Source organism: Theropithecus gelada, chromosome 9 (assembly GCF_003255815.1).
Source record: "Theropithecus gelada isolate Dixy chromosome 9, Tgel_1.0, whole genome shotgun sequence".
Taxonomy (NCBI): Eukaryota; Metazoa; Chordata; class Mammalia; order Primates; family Cercopithecidae; genus Theropithecus; species Theropithecus gelada.
In genome coordinates, this window is record NC_037677.1 from 79,694,155 (window position 1) to 79,717,277 (window position 23,123).

General features: G+C 34.9%; 1 protein-coding gene across 16 annotated transcripts in view; it reads left to right on the forward strand.

Annotated features, from left to right (window-relative positions):
• Positions 1-23,123, forward strand: part of PCDH15 (protocadherin related 15) — a 1,828,063-nt gene that overhangs the window by 1,104,719 nt on the left and 700,221 nt on the right. The gene's annotated exons all lie outside the window — the stretch shown is intronic.

Genomic DNA, 23,123 nt, shown 5'->3' on the forward strand with positions numbered 1-23,123 from the left:
CCACTAATATAAATTTTTAAAATTTTTGAAATGTGATTCTAAAAGCATTTAGGGGACAATTTATAGCCTTAAATTCTTATATTTGGAAAGAAGAAAGGCTGAAAATCAATAAAATAAGCATCTATCTGAAATATTGTGTGTGTGTGTGTGTGTGTGTGTATGTAATGTAAAGAGAATATGGGCAAAGAAGATAAAAATAAATAATAAAAAACATAAATATCAAAATAATAGACTGAACAAAGCCAAAGTTTATTTAATTTATAATTAAAATGAACAGTAAAAATAGAAATTAAAGAAGTCAAATAAATAATATTAAAACTAGTATTGCAGAAATAGCTACAGAAGAGACTAAGATTTTTGAAGATATGACACATACACATTAATAACTTGAAAAAAGAACAAAATAGACACATTTCTAGAAAAACATTAACTATAAACTGACATCTGACATGATAGAAAACCTAAATTCTAGAACTAGCAATTATGTTTTCCCTACACAATAAACTTGAGGCTCAAAAAGTTTTATGGAAGAAATCCGAGAAACATCTAGGAAACAGAAAATTACAATGTTCTTCAGCCTTCAAAGATACAAGAAAATGTTGTCACCAAAACCATAGAAAGTCAGGAGGGATAAAAATTTTCCTAAGAAATTATTAACAAATTGAACCAAGCAATGTAATATATATATACACATATATATTCTAGATCAGATTTATTTTATTCTGATAATACAGGTCATTTCATTAAGAGACAAGATATTTTCTCACGTTCATCAATTAAAGGAGAAAAACCATTGCTGATCTCAGTAGCCATAGTGTCTTGAAAAAATTTAACCATTGTTCAAAAGTACACACACACAAACATACAAAATACTCTTATATAAGATGAAAAATAAATTCCTTACTTTGATAATGGGTATCTACAGAAGTCTAACACACCATAATAGTTAATAATAAGTCAATGCAATGATTATCTTCAGAATCAGAAAGAAAGTGAGGATGTTATCTCTCACCACTTTTATTGAACATTTTATTGGTGCCTTCGCTAGTGCATTAAGGCATGAAAAATGAAATCATTTGGTTCAGGAACACCATTAATTTTTAATTTATTAGAATTCACAAAGGTGTCAAGCAAAGTTGCTTGATAGAAAATCAAATAATAAATTCAATTGTGTGTATATGTGATATGTGTTTACAGGAACATGTATAAAATGTAATATAAGTATTTCATCTGCAATAGCAAACAAAATATGAGTTATCTGAAATAATCAAAGATGAGCAAGATCAATATCTGGAAATTAATACGGTTTATTGACAGACAGAGAAGACCTAAATGTATGTATGAAGAAACATACAAAACATTTATGCTGTCTAGGAAATACCATTATCTATCAACGTAGAAAATGATTTACAAAAATAATGAAATTCCAACGGCTATTTTCTGTTGGGAAGGAGTAGGAAATGAGGGTCCATCGAAAAATCTTTTTTTTTCTTTTTTTTCTTTTTGGAGACGGAGTCTCGCTCTGTCGCCCAGGCTGGAGTGCCCTGGCCGGATCTCAGCTCACTGCAACCTCCGCCTCCTGGGTTTGCGCCATTCTCCTGCCTCAGACTCCCGAGTAGCTGGGACTACAGGCGCCCGCCACCTCGCCCGGCTATTTTTTTTTTGTATATATATATATATATATTTTTTTTTTTTTTTTAGTAGAGATGGGCTTTCACTGTGTTATCCAGGATGGTCTCGATCTTCTGACCTCGTGATCCACCCGTCTGGGCCTCCCAATTTTTTTGTTTCTTTGGTGGCTGAGAGACGGAGTATCGCTCTGTTGCCCAGGCTGGAGTGCAATGGCGTGATCTCGGTTCACTGCAAGCTCCGCCTTCTGGATTCGAGCGATTCTCCTGCCTCAGCCTCCTGAGTAGCTGGGATTACAGGCACGCACCACCATGCCCGGCTAATTTTTGTGTTTTTAGTAGAGACGGTCTTTCACCATGTTTGTCAGGCTGGTCTTGATTTCCTGACCTCGTAATCTGCCCTCCTCGGCCTTCCAAAGTGCCGGGATTACAGGCATGAGCCATTGCACCTGGCCCCAAAAATTCTTAAAAAAGAAGAATACGGTGGGTCGATTTTCCTTACCATAGAGTGTTATTTTTAAAGCTGTATTCTATAAGAAAATGTGATATAAGTGCAAAGAGAGCTCAAACATACCAAGAAACCAAAATAAAGGTACAGAAATGGATCTATAATATACCATGGAAAATAGAAATATATATATAGGTGATATTTAGAGGTCAAAATGGATATAATTTACTTTCATTAGTTTTTCAAATAATTTATTTCTCATAAAGAAAATTAAAATGGTTCTTCAACACTTATTACATAATTACAATAGATAATTTCACATATATTGATGACATATATGAAAGACAAAAAGCTAAAACTGTTAAAGGAAACTTTAGAAAAACACTTTTATGTCTTTATGATCAGTGAAGTTTCCTTAAATAAGCCACATTTAAAAAATATATATTTTTAATTTTAATTCTTTTTTGTTTTGTTTTGTTTTTGAAACGGAGTCTTGCTCTGTCACCCAGGCTGGAGTGCAGTGGCGCATGTGTTCATTAAACACATGAGAAGTTGCCAAGTAGTCAGAAACAAATGTAAATTGAAGAACATAAAATACCAACTCTCAACAATCAAAATGACAAAAGTTTAATATCAAATCATATAGAAGATGGAGAGAAAGAGGAATTCTGAAATTGCTGGTAACTGAGAAAATGGTATAGCCAATTTGGAACATAATTTGATATTAACTAAGTAAATATAAATATGTACTATACCTGGCCGGACGTGGTGGCTCATGCCTGTAATTCCACCACTTTGGGAGGCCAAGGCGGGCGGATCACGAGGTCAGGAGATCGAGACCATCCTGGCTAACGTGGTGAAACGCCGTCTCTACTAAAAAAATACAAAAAATTAGCTGGGCATTGTGGCGGGCGCCTGTAGTCCCAGCTACTCCAAAGGCTGAGGCAAGAGAATGGCGTGAACCTGGGAGGCGGAGCTTGCAGTGAGCCGAGGTCTCGCCACTGCCACTCCAGCCTGGGCGACAGAGCGAGACTCTGTCTCAAATTGAAAACATATATATATATGTGTGTGTATATATTTATATATGTGTATATATATATTTTATATATGTGTATATATATTTGTGTGTGTGTGTGTGTGTGTGTGTGTGTGTATGTATGTACTATGCCCATGACGGCACTTTTGTTTGTTCCTAAGGGTATATCCTAAAATATTCTTCAAATTGTGCACCAAGAGAGGTATGCCAGAATATGCGTCTGTTCTCTGTTCATAAAACGAATAAAAATTATTGCAACAGTAATTTCTCCAATAAAGAACAGGTAAATAGTGTGATTTAGTTATATAATGGAATACTTTACAGCATTATATCCATAAAAGTATATACATCAGTATGGATTAACCTAAACACTTAATAATGCAGAGAAATAGCCAAGTTGCAGAATTCGTGCTGTGTAAATCTGTTATATACAGTCCTAAAACTTGCAAAAGTCTATCAAAGGGTACACAGAAGATTTATATGGTACTGGCAAGATTTTATTTCTGATTGTGGGTAGTAGGGACATAAATATTCATTTTATTGTGCTATTATTGATTTTTAAGCTCTACAAATATATCAGATACTCTATTTTGTATCTGATACATTTGACATTTTAGAAAAGGAAAAACAAAATAATAGTAAACAAAGAGAATAGTGGCAGAAGATGGATAGCAAGCCAGCTTGCTATGTATATAATGCATTTTGTTTGAGAAACAATAACTAGGGTTAAATGTCATATTAAAGTTCATCTATTTTCTTGTATCTTTGAAAAATCTTAATAACTTCCTTTGTTCCTGGTGAAACATATCTCACCATGCAATGAATGGAAGAAAAATTGAGCAGGAAAACGGGAGAGTGCTTGAAGTTTTATAATATAGCAAATGCCAATAAATATTGAGTGGAAGATAGCTCTTCCCTGCTTTGTATTTGCCTCCGATCTGAATATGAATCTCCTGTCTAGAGCTTTCCCACAATGTCCTTACAGCCTTCATGGAGTGGAAGACTCTAGCAGTCGCCCAAGTGAATATGAAGTCACTGACACATTGAGATTCTCTCTGTCATATCACCATCAGTGCCATGTGTCAAATTTCAAAATATGAATTGAGGAGAATCATGCGGTATTGAAGGAGGTGTTAAGGAATAACTATTGCTCTTCATGTATCAGATGAAATGACAACTTCTAGAAGTTTTCAGTGTGTGACTTTGATAACAAGGCATCTCCTATGGCTTAACAAATTTTAAATCTAAATGTGTTTTAACAAAACAGGTTTCACATTACAGTGTTTCTTAGGTTATATTGTGATAAGGTTATTATTCTATTTAGAATCTTTGTGATATTTGCTATAAGTATTCTAAACAAATGAAGTTCCTTATTTTTGCTTCCAAATTGTGTTTATCATGTTTTCTTAAATGCAAAGGACACTGTTTTCCTATAATAAATTTCTAAAAGCAATTTAGGAATTCTAATCAGTAGGAAATCACTAATAAAAATAATAATGTATCATCTATTTATTCTTTAATATTACAAAGGTTTTATATATACACACTCAAAACTAAGATCAGAATGTACAGACAGCTCTAAAACCTGCTTTTTCATTTTTTAACTTTTCATGAGAATCACTCATCCCATCAACATTTGTTTAACAACATGAATATATATTTTAATGGCTTATTCATTCATCAGATTTCATAGTACACATCATATAATCCACACAGCCTCTTTCATCTGGAATGAATTTACTAATGTGGTCTAGTGACTTGGAAGCATCAGAAAACTAAGTTTGGATGCTACAGAGGCAAAATCATGAGAGCCAAATAAATACCTAACCATGAATCTGAACTTCCTAGTGGAAACCTCATAGGTACAATCCCCATCATGGCAACTAGCATAACCTGGGGCTGCACTAATTTCTCTACCACAGCTACCCCTAAAGAACCACACACTTCCTGCCGGTGATAAACTGACTTCCCTTTGGCTCACTTGTTCCTTTATGTTCTTGTGTCATGAGAGTGTCTTCTGCTTTGCAGATTCCAACGTAGACCCTATCCGCAAATGAGTCTGGAAAGTACAGTTTTAAGCTTCTCTGCCTCAATAGTGCACCAAAAAAAAAAAAACAGAAGCGGTATTAGAGGGGGTGGTCCAATATACAGTATCGTCACAATTACAGAGTATGTTCAAATCATAATGATTTAATAAACATATATAATGTTTTACTATTATAAGTACTTTTAGCAGCAATATATACTTGTTTAATTATCTCTATATTGTTATAGATTCCAATGTAAAATTTTTCATTCAAAGGACACTTTTTAAAAGTTCTTGGTATATTGGCTTTCCATTTTTTCTTCTTTCTCTTCCTTCCTTCCTTCCCTCCTTCCTTGCTTTGTCTCCTTTCTTTCTTTATATAAAAATAATTTATAGTTACACCAAAATTATCAAATAATTTTAATTCCTTACTTGAACCAACAGTGGTTATTGTTTTTAATAAAATTTTGACAATTTGACAGAAGAAAAATACTACTTTATTTTAATTAACATTTGTTTTGGTTCTAAGTCCCATGGATACAAATCTTTCTAAAATAGATCGCATACTTTTCTATTATTTAAAGAGTTTGCATAAAATAAATATTGTGATGATGAGTTACCATCGTTAATATAACTGTTAATTAGTACAATCTGCAACAAAGTAGTATTGAAGCTATTTTAGTAGAGAAAGACTTTATTTGCTCCAGACAACTATGCTTTGTGAATTCTTATATCTACTGTAAAAATTTCTCTGTCCTGCTCTAAAATTGGAAACATGCCCTCGTCTAGCCAGGTCTCTTTTTTTTCCTACACATTCTCTAGTTGTATTAGCATTTTCTAATCCATTCTGAGGTTTTCCTTTAGTGTCAAGTTCATGAGCTTTAGAGTACAGACATTTGTGATTAGAGTGACTATGTTGATCTCATTTCCTAGTTCTTGTCTCTGATTATGATAATTGAAGATTTTTGAAAATCCCAACCTCCTGATGATAGACATATTACCAAAATTTATGGCATAAAGTCTAACAACAGAATAACAATTCTAGCCCTGTACTCAAGTAAATTAATTTAAGGAGATATATAATAAAATGTTAATTTAACAAAATTTTGAACAGATTAATTTCCACTCTTAGTAGTTTTACCCTCTTTTTGAACATGGTAGAGAAAATCTGTATTTTGTTAGACCTAACAATACTGAAGATGGAAGGCTGGTTTTAAAGTAAGAAATCATGTAGCTTGGAAAGCAGTGAGGGAAGTAGTTATCAACTATAAAGTGCTCTTAGAGCTTACTGTTGGCAAAATGTATGATATATGCAAACACAATTAAATTAAATATGGGAGTACCACCCTTGGGAAGGTCTCATAAACAGCAGCAGACATTCAAAATTGTAGGCATCTGTATAGAAATTGTCTAAAATTGAACCTATGAGAACTAAGCTCAGCAGGACATAAAACTTTCCTCATATGTTATACATGTGGATAACAAACTGTCAAAAACTTCATTTCTAAATGTCAAGGGTGGTAAAATACTTGTCTTAGCACTTTATTATATTCAGTTTTTGAGAATCCTAAAGAAAACTTGCAAGCTCCAGAAAATGCAGTTAATCAGTAACATGCTTTTATTCTTATGGCCAATATAAAAACTGTTATCCTAGCTTATTTTCCTTGAAGTAATTCATTTGTACATATGCATACTTCAGCATGTGGCCAAAGTCCCTTTTGCTAAACTTGCCAACAAAAGTTTTCTTTCAGCTCAAGAAATGTCAAATCAAATTACTGATCTGACTTGATTTAGATATTACTCTCTCAAGGTTTATGATGCAGAATGGGATTGTTGAAGTCAAAATAGAAATGTGGATATGGATCTCTAAATTTAATGTTTTCTTTGGGAATAAAGAATCACAATTTGGAGCATATAGACAGACCAGGTGGTCTTCGGTATATCTGAAGAACAAAGAGAAGATTGGTGATTTCATAAAAATGAGAAATGTTATGTATTGCTCTTAGAGAAAGTGCATCGGGACTAGCAATGTTCTGGGGAACTGGCAAATTCGTTTGGTGAGCAACAGCAGAGGGGAAAATTAGCCCTGGAGTTGCAAGTTGTCTCAGCAGTTATAGATAAAACTGTCTCAGGTTAGAATAGGCAGTTTCAACAGCCGAACTTACAGAAAATTACGTTTCTCGAGTGATGCTACATGTCCTGAATTTTTCCCTCCTGGCTTCTCAACTTTCTTTTAGTTGGGTGTGACAAGAATGACCCAAATCACATGATCAAATTTAATAGGCCAGTTCATTAAATGAAATAATATTATTTTTAAAAACAGTTGACATATGTAGACATCCATCCCCTGTCACTTCTTTATTGTGAAACAATGAAAATGAAATGGGAAAGGTTCCCTTGTCCCCCTTGCAGGTCATGCGTTGGGGGTGTGGCTCGCTTCTTCAGTGTCCTGTTGTTCAAACCTCTAAGGCAGCATGCAAATGGGCAGGCTGTGGGGCTCTGACCCCAGGACAGTGTCACCCCAGGGCAGGGGTGAATGTTTACAGCTGAAGCCCCAGTAGGCATGTGTTACAGGGTGCTCTTTAAATTCGCAATCTATAGGCGACTCGTGTTAACCAACTTAATTAGACCCCCTTCCTTATCACAAGGACAGAGGGATTTCTGTATCCCGGAATTTCTTGGTGTACTGGAAGAATCGGATCACACGTGGGCTTGGAGAACAACTGCAAAGTTTTGAGTGGAAGTAGCTCTCAGCCAATGGGAGAGCCAGAAGGGTGATGGTTTTCCCACGGAGTTGGGCCATTCGGAGTTGGGTGGTGGGGCAGCTCTCCTCCAACTACCCCGACCAAACTGTGTCTCCTCCCACCAGTGGGTGGCCTGCATGCATGCCAGTGTCTGTCGGTGTGCTCTTCCGCTGGCATGCTCCCTCGACATCCTCTTATTGTCTAGCTGCGTGTGTCTTCTTCTGCCAATGTGTTCCTCACGATGTCCAGCCATATTTGTGTCTGCCTGCTAAGGTCTTGGCTTTTTGCAGACCCAGGATGGGGGCATGGCGGGCCAGGGTGCTCTTGTAAAATGCAACATTTGGGCACAAAAGCGGGAGCGCCTGTCTTCACCTATGTCCATGGGGGTGGAGCCCTAGCCAGGGACCACCACGCGCTTCTCCACTCAGCACTTCCCTTTCCCGCTTCGATATCATTTAAAGGGACCACACTCTTCCCTTCCCAGTACTCCTATATCAAAAGAACACAGGTTCATTTGGAACTTCTTATTCTTTATGAAACGTTCCTCGTAAGGACTTTGGCTTTGTGGCCCTAAGGATGGTGTTACCAGGTGGGTTTGTAGCAGAGAAATTTCTGAGAAAGCAAGACGTGATATATGGAAAATGTAGGAAATATTTGCTTTATGCTTTTTGTTATTTTCTCAGAATCTTCTTTTTTCATAACTCTCAGCCACAGTCCCTACTCATTCCACCCTTGGATATTCACCTTTCATAATAGAACATCAGTCCAAACACTCTTCATGACAAGGAATAAGAAAATAAGGCAATGAAAAATACTTCTAAATTTCCAGTTACCTGCATAAACTCAAATATATAAACTTTCTCTGCCAGCCAGTGATAAGAAGTACTTTTTCGTGCTCTAACAAGTTACCTGCTTCACACATAAGTGAAAAATAGTTATATCCTAGATGATGAAACAGAAAGGTAAATATTAGCACTGTCTTCTGAAGTTCCAGAAATATAAGCCTATATTATTTCATCTAAGTAAGAAAATTACTTCAACATCCCGTATCTTGTAAATGTGGTACATCTATTTTATGCTAACATGTGTCACAACTAGACAACTAAGGACATGTTTACATGGATATTTTCTTTAATAAGTAATTAAATGCTTACAATTTTTGTTTAAAAAATTAATCCATACAGTTTGCTTTTTTTACTGCAGCCTAGGTACACGTAAGTATGTTGTGGCAAAGAATTTTATTTAGTAAAGTACTCTGTAAACAAAGACTTATTAATAATCTCTCTAATGGAAGAATGTAATTTTAAACAGTGACATTGATTCTGCAGCTTTTATCTTTTGACCTTGTTGAGTGTCTTAGTAAGAATCATGATTAAGAATTTCCTCTAAGCCTCCTCATTAAGAATAATTAGAAAAAATAACAAATTCGCTTTCAGAAACAAGATGGATATAAAATCTGCTTTTCATAAAGTGTTTGATGAATAATTTTGTTTTCCACATGGACACAAATACTTATCCTTTTCCTTTCTCCTTTATATTTCAATTACAAAACTCATAGGTAAGTTGGATAATGTTGAAGAACAAGCTAATAACAGAAAAGTCATTTTGGGAAGAATTTAGAATAACAGATCCTATAAAGAGCTTTTAGAAACTGTATGCTGTCTATGTATCAAAAAAGAGTTATTTATTTTCGGTTTATTTATAAACATACCTAAAATAATTTTAAAAAAAGAAAATATAGTCCAATTATCACTATAAAATTTAAACAATTGGTGGTTATACACTGACATGTATTAAGTCATGATTTCAGTATGTTAAATGCACATCAAAAATGTTAATATATTTTTATAGATTGAATTTGTATCCTGAAACTTTACTGAAGACATTTATCAGCTTTGGGAGCTTTTTGGTGGTGTCATTGGAGTTTCCTAGTTATAGAAGAGGTAGTTTGACTTCTTTTGTTTCCTGTTTGGGTCCATTTTATTTCTTTCTCTTGCCTGAATGCTGTAGTTAGGAGTTCTAGTACTATGTCAAATAGAAGTGGTGAGAATGGAGAATAGTATCCTTGTCTTGTTCCAGTGCTAAAGGGGAATGGTTCCAGCTTTTGCAACATTTACTTTAATGTTAGCTGTACATGTGTCATATATGGCTCCTATTATTTTGAGATATGTTCCCTTGATACAGTGTATATTGAGGATTTTTATCATGAAGAGATGGTGGATTTTATTGAAAGCATTTTCTTCATCTACTGGGATTGTCATATGATTTTTGGTTTTAATTTTGTTTGTGTGATGAATCACATTTATTGAATTACATATATTCAACCAATCTTACATCCTAGGAATGAAGCCCACTTGATAATGGTAGATTAAAATTTTCATGTGCAGCTTTATTTGGCTTGAAAATATTTTGTTGAATATTTTTGCATCTATGTTCATCAGGAATATTGACCTACAGTTTTCTTTTTTCCTTGTGTCTTTGACAGGTTTTGGTATTAGGGTAATGCTGGAATTGTAGAATGAGTCAGGGAGGAGTCTCTCCTCCTTTATATTTTGGAATAGTTTTAGTAGACTTGGTACCCATTCTTCTTTGTACATCTGGGAGAATTTGGCTGTGAGTTCATCCGGTGTGGGGCTTTTTGTTGGTAGGTTTCTTATACTGAGTCAATTTGGAATTCAATGTTGCTCTGTTCAGGGTTTTAATTTATTCCTGATTCAATTTTGGGAGATTGTGTGTTTCTAGGAATATATCCAGTTCCTCTATATTTTCTAGTTTGTGTGAACACAGGTGTCGATAATAGTCTATGAGGATTTTTTGTGTTTCTGTTGGACCAGTTGTAATGTCATCTTTGTCATTTCTGATTGTGCTTATCTGGATCTTCTCTGTTTTGTTCTTTGTTTAGATAGTCATATAGTCAGTGGTCTATAGATCTTATTTGTCCTTTCAAAGAACCAACTTTTGGTTTTACTGATGCTTTTATGGATTTTTTGTGCCTCGATTTTTTTATTTACTTATTTTCTTCAGGTAACTTTGGGATTAGTTTGTTGTTGTTTTTCTAGTTACTCTAGATGTGATGTTAGATTGTTAATCAGATATTTTTTTAATTTTTTAAAGTAGGCATTTAGCACCATACACTTTCCTCTTAACATATTGTTTCCCACATCCCAGAGATGTTGGTATTTTGCGTGTCTCTTTTCATTTATTTAAAAGAATTTTTAACAATTTCTGCCTTACAATCCAAAACCATTCAGGGGCAAAGTCACTTAATTTCCATATATTTGTGTGTTTTTGAGAGATCTTCTTTTTATAAATTTCTATTTTAATTCCCCTGTGGTTGGTATGTGGTTGGTATGACTTCTATTTCTTTGAGACTTGTTTTATGGAAAGACTTTCTTTTGAATTTTTTGCAACTTGCTTTATGACCAACCATGTGGTTGATCTTAGAGTATATTCTGTGTGCAGATCAGAGGAATGTATATTCCGTGGTTGATATATGGAGTGTCCTGTAAACATCAATTAGGCCCAATTTTTCAAGTGTCAAATTTAACTCCAGAATTTCTGCAGAAGTTTTCTGCCTCAATGATTTGTCTAATGCTGTCAGTGGGGTGGTGAAGACCCCCACTATCATTGTGTGCTATGTCAGTGTTTTTGCAGATTTAGAAGGACTTGTTTCATGAATTTGGATGCTCTAATATTGCATATATATATAGTTAGCATAACTAAGTCTTCTTTTTGAATTGAGCCCTTTATCATTACATAATGCTCTTTTTTGTTCTTTTTTATTGTTGTTGGTTTAAAGGCTGTTTTATTTGATATAACAATAGTGACCCTTGTTCCGTTTGGTTTTCTGTTTGCATGATAGATCTTTCTCCAGCCCTTTACTTTGAGCCTATGAGGATCATTACATGTGAGAAGGATCTCTTGAAGATAGCAGATGAATGGGTGTTGTTACTTTATCCAACCCATCACTCTGTGCCTTTTAAGTAGGTCTTTTAGATAGTACATATAACCAAGAAGCTGAAAGACCTCTATAAGGAGAACTACACACTGCTGAAATAAATCATAGATAACATAAACAAATGGAAAAGCATTTCATACTCATTGACTGGAAGAATTAATATTGTTAAAATTGCCATAATCTCCAAGGCAATAAAGAGATTCAATGCTATTCCTATTGAACTTTCAATGCCATTTTACACAGAATTAGAAAAAATTCTGAAATTCATATGGAACCAAAAAGAACCCAGATAGACAAAGCAATCTGTATTAGTTTGTTCTTGCATTGTTATAAAATAAATAACTGAGACTGGGTAATTTATAAAGAAAAGAGGTTTAATTGGCTCATGGTTCCACAGGCTGTAGAGGAAGAATGGCTGGGGATATGGCCAAAGTAGGAGGAAGAGAATGAAGGGGAAGGTACTACATAATTTAGAACAACCAGATCTTGTGTGAATTCACTCACTATCACAAGAACAGCAAAGGTGAATCCTGCACCCATGATCCAATTACATCCCACCAGCCCCTTCTCCAACATTGGAGGTTAGAATTTGACATGAGATTTGGATGGGGACACATATCACAATCCTAAGCAAAAACAACATAGCTTTTTTCAAACTATACTCTAAGGCTATAGTACTGATAACAAAACACGTTATTGGTACAAAATAGACACACAGACCAATGAAACAGAAAAGAGAATCCAGAAAGTCACACACCTACAATCATCTGAGTTTTGACAAAATTGACAAAAATAAGAAATGGGGAAAGGACCCTTTCTTCAATAAATGGTACTGAGTTAACTGGCTAGCCATATGCAGAATTAAACTGGACCCTTACTCTCACCATCTACAAAAATTAACTCAACGTGCATTAAAAGTTTAAGTGTAAAACCTCAAATTATAAGAATCTTAAAAGGAAGCCTAGGAAACCCTCTTCTTGACATTTGCATTTACAAAGAATTTACAGCAAGTCCTCAAAAGCAATTGCAACAAAAACAAAAATTGGCAAGTGGAACCTATTTAAACGAAAGAGCTTCTGCCCAACAAAAAAAAGACTATTAACAGAGTAAAAATACAACCTACACAATGGTAGAAAATATTTTCAAACTATGCACCTGCAAAGGTCTAATCTCCAGAATCTATAAGAAACTTAAACAATTTAACAAGCACAAACGAAATAACCCCATTGAAAAATTGACAGAAGACGTGAACAGACATCTCTCAAAAGCAGACATACAAGCAGACAACAAACGTGAAAAAATGCTCAACATCACTAATCATCACAGAAATGCAAATCAAAACCACAATGAGATACTACCTCCCACCAGTCAAAATGCTATTATTAAGAAGTCAAAAAACAAAAGATGCTGGTAATGCTGTGAAGAAAAGGGAATGCTTGTATAGTATTGGCGGGAATATAAATTAGTTCAGCCAATGCGGAAATTTGGAGTTTCTCAAAAACCTTATGGTTTTTTGTTTTAATTTTGTTCATGTGATGAATCACAATTATTGAATTGCATACATTGAACCAATCTTGCATCCTAGGAATGAAGCTTACTTGATAATGGTAGATTAAGTTTTTTATGTGCAGCTTTATTTGGTTTGAAAGTATTTTGTTGAAGATTTTTGCATCTATATTCATCAGGAATATTGACCTATAGTTTTCTTTCTTCCTTGTGTCTTTGACAGGTTTTGGTATCAGGGTGATGCTGGTATTGTAGAATGAGTTAGGGAGGAGTCTCTCCTCCTCTCCTCCTTGATATTTTGGAATAGTTTCAGACTTGGTACCAGCTCTTCTCCGTATGTACCATTAGACCCACAATCCTATTACTGGTTATATATCTAAAAGAAAACAAATTGTTCTCCTAAAAAGTCACATGCACTTGTATGTTCATTGCAGTACTCTTCAGAATAACAAAGACATGGATTCAATCTAAGTGTCCATCAACAGTGAATTGAATAAAGGAAATGTGGTGCACATGCACCATAGAATTCTATGCAGCCATAAAAATAGGATGAAAACATGTCACTTGCAGCCACATGGATGCAGTTATAGGCTGTTATCCTAAGCAAGTTAACACAGGAACAGAAAACCAAGTAATTCATGTTCTCAGTTATATGTAGCAGCTAAATATTGCATAGCCATGGACATGAAGATGGCAATAACAGACATTGGAGATCTTGAAAAGGGGAGAGGGTGGAAGAGGGACAAGTATTTTAAAAACATCTATTGAGTACTATGCTCATTACCTGATGATGGAATCAATCATATCCCAAACCTCACAGTATACCCAGATAACAACCTGTATATTCTGTACCTCCTAAATATAAAAGAAAATTTGAAATTACTTTTTAAAAAGTTAGCATATGCCCCATTCCTTATTTGATCTACTAATAAAACGTGGTTTTCCTTTGAATGTTAAAAATGTAAGAAACTACTACTGAAATATTTAAAAAATATGTGACAATCATTGCTTTTTAAAAAACAGACATGTTATTTTAAATGATTCGCTCATTTGGTTAGATTAAAATTTTACCTCACAATAACATAGAAAGCATTTCCATATGCCAGACACCACTCTCTAAAACAACATCTGTTTTACAAATAATGCAACTGAGCTTCAGAGATTTTAATTAACTTTCAAAGGTCTGAAGAGTGAGCAAGGTGCTAAATGTGACTAGTATTTAACCTAGGCAGTCTGTCTCCAAGGCTATGTTCTTTTTTATTTTTTTAAATACTTTAAGTTCTACGGTACATGTGCACAACATGCAACATGCAGGTTTGTTACATATGTATACATGTGCCATGCTGGTGTGCTGCACCCATTAACTCGTCATTTGCATTAGGTGTATCTCCTAATGCTATCCCCCTCACACACACAATAGGCCCTGGTGTGTGATGTTCCCCTTCCCATTTCCAAGAGATCTCATTGTTCAATTCCCACCTATGAGTGAGAACATGCAGTGTTTGGTTTTCTGTTCTTGTGATAGTTTGCTGAGAATGATGGTTTCCAGCTGCATCCATGTCTCTACAAAGCACATGAACTCATCCTTTTTTATGGCTGCATAGTATTCCATGGTATATATGTGCCACATTTTCTTAATCCAGTCTGTCACTGATGGACATTTGGGTTGATTCCAAGTCTTTGCTATTGTGAATAGTGCTGCAATAAACATACGTGTGCATGTGTCTTTATAGCAGCATGATTTATAATCCTTTGGGTATATGCCCAGTAACAGGGTGGCTGGGTCAAATGGTATTTCTAGTTCTAGATCCTTGAGGAATCGCCACACTGTTTTCCACAATGGATGAACTAGTTTACAATCCCACCAACAGTGTAAAAGTGTTCCTATTTCTCCACATCCTCTCCAGCACCTGTTGTTTCCTGTTTTTCTAATGATTGCCATAACCACAACATTGTATGGCCTCTTTTGATGTCAGTGGTAAAATTATACCTTGGACCAAGAATTGTTCTATTCATTTTAAAGTCCTCAAATGGAATCATGGTTGCTTGCTGGAAGCTTAGACAAGAAAAGAAGAGTCGTAACCCACAATGGAAGGAAAACTGAAACAGTTTCTAACTCATGTGGTATGAATTATATGTAAGAGAATTATGTACGAATACAGAGACTAACATGTTTTGACACTATTTACATACAACTATAAAATAAGAAAGTATAAAAATATTTTCAATCTATACTTCATCTTTGGAGCAGCCTCCTACTGACAATTTGTTTCATATCCTGTCATTTTCCTAACGCTCCTGGCTTATCATTTATTATTATTATTACTTAGAACCTTAAACTTCTTAAGAATAAGTATGAACTTTTTGTCTCTGACCAAATGCCATTTATATGCAAGTCTGCTGTTGTTGATAGACTAGTTAGAATAAAACGAAATAATAGGAAATTTTTTTTTTTTTTTTTTTTTTTTTGAGACGGAGTCTTGCTCTGTCGCCCAGGCTGGAGTGCCGTGGCCAGATCTCAGCTCACTGCAAGCTCCGCCTCCCAGGTTCATGCCATTCTCCCGCCTCAGCCTCCCGAGTAGCTGGGACTACAGGCGCCCGCCACTTCGCCCGGCTAGTTTTTTGTATTTTTTAGTGGAGACGGGTTTCACCGTGTTAGCCAGGATGGTCTCGATCTCCTGACCTCGTGATCCACCCGTCTCGGCCTCCCAAAGTGCTGGGATTACAGGCTTGAGCCACCGCGCCCGGCTGGAAATTGTTTTTTTAAAAGTTCAGATTGAGGTAGCTATGGTCTCATAGTAAATTGTGCTGGTGATAGCAATGACGTTGAGTAATTACCATGAATGAATTTGGTGGGTATTACTAGACAATGTTGTTGGAAAGTCTTCATCAAATTATATAATTCAATAAATAATGACAATAAGGTACATAAAATATTTGCTCCTTTCATGGTGAAATCTGAAATCAGGAAATAGTGATGCCAAGAGACTAAGCACAAGTAGCATATCCTATTCTTGAACTGAAACTGAATTACTTGCTATATCCTTAAGTTTACTCAGTTTATTTTGGTTTTGTTCAATCATTGTCTTTTTCCGTTACTTTGTTGACTGTAACTTTAGATCATATAACTTACATTATTGTTCCATTGATTTTATAAAATCAAGTTCAGACTTTTTCTTTTGGATGAAGCAGTCAAAATGTAAAACAAGTAGTATCTGTCTTAATATTTCACTCTTGTGTGTATTTTCCTGAAGATGAATATACCAAAGATCAACAGGAAAAATGAGAACAGTCCCTCTACTGCTGCTTATGACATGCAAATTGAAAACAGAATGCTTGCATAGCATGAAATGTAAAGAGAACACAGTACCCTCTTTGAAAGGGGAGCCAAATTGCTTTGAACTTAGCAATAGATTCATTGTGTGCGTGTGTGTGTGTGTGTGTGTGTGTGTGTGTAAATGCAAACACATGAGCAAGAGACTAGATGACTCTCAATAACCAAACTGATAATAGAGAAATGTTGACAGGAATAGAGGTTTCACAAAATCTGCAACTCTTCCTTGATCTTTCTGTGGAATCTCACCGACACATTTCAGAGACATAGTGGGACCAGTAGAGGAGTGTGAGAACCCCATTACTTTTTTTAAGCTTCAAGTTCAAGGAGTCTATTTTTCCCTAGTAAATGTAATCCATCAGAGTATATCTAGCTTGGTATCTGGGATAGGAATTCAAGCAAATTTTTGTCCCTACAGACTACCAGTGACATTTCCTGTAATTACTTTTATTCTTAATAAAAATACATTTCACAATCCCGTATATAACTGAGATCTGACATCACTGAATATTTGGGAAAGCTAAGGGCTTATTTACTACATTTACTATCAGCCCTTGGATCAAGGAAAAAAAATAGAAAAAAAACCCATTTTATTCAAATATGTTCCTCATGAAAATAAGGATACTATAAAAAGCAAATGTATGCCTATTCTGCCTGTACATTTTGCCACCCTTGTAAGAAATTACCATAGATTTTCTCATTTTGTCCTTGTTGTAAAAATATATGAGTTAGTTGTAATTACTCTTATCCCCATTAATGAAATACAAGAGGTTAATAATTTGTCCAATATTATACAACTGTTAAAAAGCAAAGTTAGGATTTGAACTTAGGTTTTGTGACCCCAAAGCACATGTTCACAACCACTATAATATATTAGAAATCCATTTCTTTAACATCTTAAAGCAAATCCCCGAAAGATTTGAAATGGTTAAAGCTAAGGATTTGATAGATTATTCATTTTATTAATTTTCCATAGAGGAAGATACTTCCTAATTCAGCAAATGAATTAAGTGATTATGTTAAGTCAAATACTCTACTGGGTGCCACAGAGTTCACTGGTGATTTATGCAGCTTGTAAGGAATAGCTTACAAGTTCTAAGATGACAAAAAAGGTAAGTTGATCTTTGACATAATTTAAACTTTAGTATTTGAAATTTCTTAGTTTTATTCCTTTAAGATACAATTTGGTAAAATCATAAAACAGCTTGGAATTCTAATAGAAATTATAGACAATTGGAAGCAGGTGAACATTTTTCTCCTTTCTTTTTTTTTTTCATCACTTTATTTTATGATTGTGAGCTCTCTCTAATCTTTCATAACTTCTTCCAAATAACCTCAAAGTCTTGCAGAATTCTCTGCACCTTTTTTCTTACTTTATTGCTTTAGATGCTTTCACATCTGCTGAGATATAACTAATGACCTTATCTTTAGACAACAAATTATCTGTCCATTTTTTCCTGATTACAGTAAGTCTTCAGTTAATATTGTCCATAGGTTCTTGGAAATTGAGACTTTAAAGGAAATGACATATAATGAAACCCAATTTTATTATAGGCTAAACAAAATATAAACAAGTTAAGTTCCCATGGCATAGTTATGGTTACAGAAACATCACCACACTTCTAAATAAAGACAAAATAATTCTTATATTAAATATTGAAATAAATGTGAGCTATACGTTCATTAAAGAAAGATTAATCAAAAAAAGTGAAATAATTATTTACCATTTCAGAGCCTCCCATCAGGGAGCCTGCTAGCACAGTAGCTCAGGGCATAAGGCAGGAACCTACCCTGGACAGGATACCATTCCTTCTCAGGGCCACGCACGCACACCCCCACACTCTCACACTGGTACCATGTAGCCATACCAATGAACCTAGCATGCACATCTTTGAGATGTGGGAGGACACTGGAGTACCCAGGGAAAGTCCACACAGATTTGGGGAGAAGTTGCCAACTCCACACAGATAGTAACTCAGGCCTGGAATTAGTTGTTGTTGTTGTTGTTGTTGTTTTTCATTGTTACAATGAAATGACATTGAGTGAAGCAATGTCATTCAAGGACCTGTTGTACTTGCATTTGAGAAAGACATTTGAAAAATTAAAAAGAAAAGGAATTAATGTACAGAGTATTGTTTTAATTTTATTGTTTACAAATTTGATTGAGGCCCTTCATTTTTGCCTTCAGTAAATAATTACTTGAAATAAAAAATGTGCCAGGAAAATCTGCCCCGTGGACACAACCACGAGGAATAGAAACAAGGTCGATGTTATCACTGAGTTTCTTTCTGTGAAGAATCAAGTAATCGTAAATTGATATTATGAAGCAGAGTTATGAGAGTGTATATAGGGGCACCATACCTAGTCAAGGGATCAAAAACTATTTTGTTTTGAGAAAATAGGAACATGGAAATAAATGAGACTAGAGAGGGAAGGAGAAGGTATATTGTGCAGGACTTTGTAGGTTATATAAAATGTTAGTTTACATTCTAGAATCATATTTGTGATGAGTTGTAGATGGCCAAAATATTTTAGCTTATAACCTAAAATAAATGGTAAATTATTTTTAAAATAAGCAAGGTTTTAATTATAAAGATCACTCTGCTTAAAGATAGAAAATTAAATTAGAATAAGGGCAAGATTGATTGTAAGGAAAGCAGTTAGGAAAACCTATTTGATTAGTTAAGAGATAGTCTGATACTACTGCAGATTGAAAACAATGAGTGGATATCACAAGTTTCTCTTTAGGAGTTAAATTCAAGACTTATTGATTGATGCATTTTGGAAAGCTAGAAAGATGGGTAAAGTGAAATGTGACTTCCTAGTTTCTGGCTTATGCGGCTTGGTGCAGAATTATGCCATTCGCTGACATAATATATATTGGAAATGTCCAGTTTTGGGCTACGATAGCAACTGGGATGCGATTTGGAGTGCTACATTTAAGACAACTTTGAAATTGCAAGTACAGAAGTTGTCTGGGCAAATGGGACCCAGGCTCAGAGGAGAAATATGGGGAAGAAATTCAACACACAAGTTATTAATATATGGGGCAATTAGTATGTTAATATATTTGTTAAAGTAAAAGGTTTGAAGTTTTATTGAAAACACATTGATCAATGTTTAACATTTTGAGAATAGGCTAAAGTAGGAATAGAATTTTATTTCCTGGCTGCTTCCTCTTAGTTTTACAAAATGAGCATATTTGGAAAATCCTAGATTTTTAAAAGCCTTTGTCTGACCTCTCTGTAATATGCTCTTAAAATTCAGGCTACAATGAAAACAGAGTATCACAGGTTTAGTATCTGTGAGATCAGGCATTATTTGTCTTTTTAATTCTTCTCTTTGGATTTTATATCTCATCTATTGCGTATGAATATTTTTAAATATATGGCTTATTTTTAGCATTATGACAAGTTTGCAGAAATAAGCCATACTGAGCATTCAGATATTGGTATTCATATCCTGTACTTTATAACAAATTGGATATGGAAAATGAGTATAGGCCTAACAGGCTAGAAACTTTAGGCATGAAAAACAATGAATTTGTGATTTAACCAGGACAGTCAAGGGTGAAATTAAATAGATTAAGGAGGTCCATTCCTAAGGTACAAGTATCAGCAGCTCACCTGACTTTCCTGTGGCAGACAGATAATCCACAGACTATAGAGTTCAATCTCCCCATTCCTCAAATTGCTTTCTAGTCTTCCCTTTGATTTACATTTGGATATTTTCATACATAATGTATAGTTGACTGTTACCTCCAAGTTACTTTCTTTTCAAGACAATTCTAAATATAATTGTTCTTATTAAAAATGCTTTTGTGCACTTCAAAACTAATTAATTATACTTTCCTGAATGCATCATTTTAAAACACTTTGTTATGAACAATGTTATCAATAGATTATTTATTATGTGTCTGCCTAACCTCTTTTCATTTTGTGTTTTGAGTCTTTAAAAAGTTTAAATTATTTTTGTATGTATCCAGAAGTATATGTAGCATACAAAAAGAAATGTTTTATTGGGGAGAATTTTGAATCTACTAAAAGAATAAATCTTAGTGGGAATTATCTAAGGGTACTGTAGCAGGAGAAAATGTAGTTAAGCAGCTTCTTCTGGAATGTTTCTGCTATCGAGGGATTAGTGAGAACAGAGACTTTCAAGCAACTCTTATGGAGAGGTTTTAATGGAAGATTGTAGCTTGGCAGGCTACAGTGTGGAAAAAGTCAACAAACATTCTTTCAGAACCAGTATCAGGTTCTGAGGTTACCGAGATGAAAATGATGCAGGCTTGGTCTGAAGGAACTCTTGTGAGAGAGAAAGACATGTTAGTATGTTGTCAATGGTACAATTAGTCCAGTGGGATACAGTGTGTACTGCAGGAATACTGAGAAAAAGCATTTAATCTACAATGACAATGAGAAAGATTTTCAAGAAGAGTTGATGCCTGACAGATTCTTGAAAGAGGAGTAAAATTAACCAGGGGAAGAAGAGTGGAAAGTATGTTTTAACAGTTGATGCAACACACATACATTTGGTTTGGTATGAATGGAGAATTAACTTTGGTTGAGAAATTAAGGTGGAGAGTGAGGAAGGGCTGGAACATGAAGATATTATTTGGCTTAGCTTCATAAAGCCTACCTTTAAAGTTAATAGTAATAAATTGTAAAAAGGTTTAAAAATATTTATATCCAAATTTCCCCTTTTTGTATTTTTCTATATTCTGCTTGCCCATAAAGTTGTTGATTAAATATTTATTCCCCTACCAATATTCGCACTAAAATACATATATTTTATCCATTTTCAGTAGGTATTATGGCATTGGCACACAGTGACATGAGTGTGTATATGTGTAGTGAGTACATATGAGAGAATGTATACCTTACAATATGGAACAGTGCTTTCCAAAGCCTAATTATTCATTTCTGTGTGCATAATAATTGACCGAATTTTATAAAACAGTAAATAAATAAGGAAGTTGTGAAATCATTTTTCAAGTAACATGAAAATTTGGAAGGCTTTAATCAAAATTAATTTGCACTAAGTGCAAATATGTGAAATATCTAATTCTACGAAAAGAAGCAGAGATTTCCTAGGCAGAAAAAGGTGACAATGAATTTAGATAACAAAATTTTCCTAAAAATACAAGGAACATTCCAGCAACAGTAAGAGTATTCACGTAATTGAAGGACAGGTTGCTTAATTCTCAATAAAGGATGTTGAGGCCATGTGAAGAAACTTTGTTCTTCTGATTCTTTTTTTCCCTTTTCTCCAAAAGAAACATGTAAGGTTTTTGTTCAGAGGACTGCCATTATTTCACTTTTGATTTGGGTACATGAAAATCATCCTCATGAAAGGAATAGATGAATGCAGGATGAGAACAAGACTTCTGGGAGATCAGCGAGGAAACTAAATCAAGAGCAGAGATGACAAATAATGTAGTGCTGAGCTCTGTCGGAGGGCATAAGGAGAGGAAGAGGCATAATGAGTATGAGATACTTTAGATTTGAAAATGTTATGACTTGGAACTCCTTGAATATTGACAAGTATAAATAGAGAAAATTTGTAGCTCTCCCAGCTTCTTTGCTTCATATGAGAGAGTACATACCTTACAATACAGAACAGTGCTTCCCAAAGGTCTAATTTTTCATGTATATGTATCTAATAAATGGCAGAATTTTAATAAATGAGTAAATAAACCTTGAAATTATTTCCCAAATAACACACGAATTTGGAAAATGTTAAGCAAAATTAATTTCCCCTGCTGTACAGAAGTGTGCCGTGTATGTATAACTGCATGACCTAGCCCTCTCAGCCTCACAGAGTACTTCCTAGGAGAGTACTTTACGTCTCAGAGATGCACATTTGACATCCTGCAGGCAAAGCTTTCGCATTTCAACTGTCATGGATGTTATAGCTCATGATACTATTTTTATGTTCATTATCATGTGATACCTGGCAGGATATTATCAGTGTTTGAAATAATGGATTAGTCATCACTACTGATTGACAGGCACTATTCTTAAAGTTTTTTCAGCATACGGATAAAACACTGTTCATAAGTAATTCTTATTTATCTTTTCGTAAGAAACATAGCAATTTATGTTATTTTCAAGTCTTTTTGTAATGGCTTTTAAAATGCTAATGATGTGTATTATCTAGTGAATGTGTTAGTATTATATTAGAAGTACAAAATCTGGCCGGGCGCGGTGGCTCAAGCCTGTAATCCCAGCACTTTGGGAGGCCGAGACGGGTGGATCACGAGGTCAGGAGATCGAGACCATCCTGGCTAACACGGTGAAACCCCGTCTCTACTAAGAAATATAAAAAACTAGCCGGGCGAGGTGGCGGGCGCCTGTAGTCCCAGCTACTCGGGAGGCTGAGGCCGGAGAATGGCGTGAACCCGGGAGGCGGAGCTTGCAGTGAGCTGAGATCCGGCCACTGCA